This window comes from Etheostoma spectabile, chromosome 14 (genome assembly GCF_008692095.1).
Source record: "Etheostoma spectabile isolate EspeVRDwgs_2016 chromosome 14, UIUC_Espe_1.0, whole genome shotgun sequence".
Classification (NCBI taxonomy): domain Eukaryota; kingdom Metazoa; phylum Chordata; class Actinopteri; order Perciformes; family Percidae; genus Etheostoma; species Etheostoma spectabile.
The window spans coordinates 19,500,342-19,502,304 of NC_045746.1; positions in this window are offsets into that span (position 1 = coordinate 19,500,342).

Genomic DNA, 1,963 nt, shown 5'->3' on the forward strand with positions numbered 1-1,963 from the left:
ATGGGTGGGCCAAATTCTCTGGGCAGACAAAGCAGAGAAAGGGGCAGTAATCTTGCCCCTTATGACCTCATAAGGGGTACAATTCCAGATCTGCCCATTTGAGCGTTTGTTTTCTCAAAAGCAGAGCAGGATACCTAGGGCTCGGTTTACACCTATCACCATTTCTAGACAGTGGACGACCATAGGCAGGCCGGAGGAAACACATATTAATGTAAAAAAAGAAACTCATAAACCTTTAACACTGACATGCTTGATAGAGGCCAGCTGGGGAGGTACAGACTATTTCTTTCAGGGATTTTGGGGACTTGCCTGATGGGTTAGGTGGGCTGCATCTGTAGATCCTGACAAATTTGCTCAAGTGAGGATTGATTTACATCAGTTATTGTTTCTTGTCTCCGCTGCTATTTTGGAGAGATTAAAGTCAAAGTAGAGATTTCAATAAATCAGGTAGTCATTTGACACCTTCTGTATTTTGATTGATAAATAAGACAAACACTGGAAAAATTCAAGGATGTGAAATAAATTCAAGGACATAATACATTGTGTTAGATCTTTAATATTTTCAATATTTAGTTTTTTGTTGTTTAGAAATATTGCACATGGTCAACATGCCTGCTTATGAGATAACACTCACCTCGCTCATCCTAAAATTCCTTCTCCAAAGTAAGGACAGTTTATTTTTAAGCACAATCATACAGTGTACACGCATACATGTGTGTGTATGCACATATGTCTGTGGGTGTGTGCACATGTGCATGCGATTGCACATGCATGCAGATGGACACTTACACTTATACAGCCCTAACCCCAAAGAGATGTGAATTGGTAGTCCTTGATTACCTGTGTTTTCATATACTGTATATTTATATAGTATATCCTGAATATATATTTCATATATATCCTAAATCAACTTGGTTTGATAACAGTCAAGATGGCGGACAAAATAGTCATGGTGACTATAAAAATACGGTCTCTAGAGTAGAATATAGAATGTAGAATACAATGAAAAATATACTATTGATAATGTTGCTGTGTGGAGAAAGAACAAGAGGTTGGTTGTGTTTACACACTACCTGCATGTGCCAAAACATACACACACACCCATACACAGACCTAAATGCACATATATGGAAATACGGGTATATATATTTTTTCACACATCCAACTGTATACAGAGAAATAAAAGAGATACTCATAATAATAACTACCCCCACTCTTCACCAAGGAAGCAAAGAGCCAAAAAGTGCTATTCAAAAATTGTCTTTGACTTTTAGTAAGTTATACTCTCTATCTCTTCAACAATAACAACAATTGTGTGATTCTTTTTTGTTTTGTTTTTTATACCATAGTTAAAGACAGTATCACAACAGCTTATTCCTCTCAATGACTGCACTGGGTTTATACCTATGGCACAGAGCCTTTCCCCGAAAACAAAATAACCCACCCATTTCCAAAATAATATATGTCCTATTGCACCATTTGACGGAAAGGGATAAAGTGTCGAGAAGAGAGGGAAAAGGGGAGGGCTCCAGAGACTGCCCTCTAGGCCTGGTCTAGGATCTGCTTTCCCTGAACTAACCAAAACCATCCTGAGCTACATAGCGCTTGACCCGGGACCAGTGCTTAAGGGCACTTTCTAACAACACTTGAGGGGTCGAGGAGGAGGGTGAGGAGGAAGGTAAAGAAGGGAGGAAAGGAGTGAGGAGATGTGAGTTAAAAGAAAAGCAGGGAGGACAAGGGGGAGGAATAAGGTGGTTGATAACATATGGAACAAGGTTATTATTTTTTCTACTAAAACAATCTCTAAAAACAATACTTTCCTGATTTAACTTGCGGCAAGAAGGGCCGCACAAATTGTGCAAACACCTGATTTCAACGTTTTTACAAAACGACAAACGCCCCTCCTCCCCCACTTCTGTGTCTGGTGAGAAATCGAAGAGGAGGGAATGGGGGGGGGGGGGGG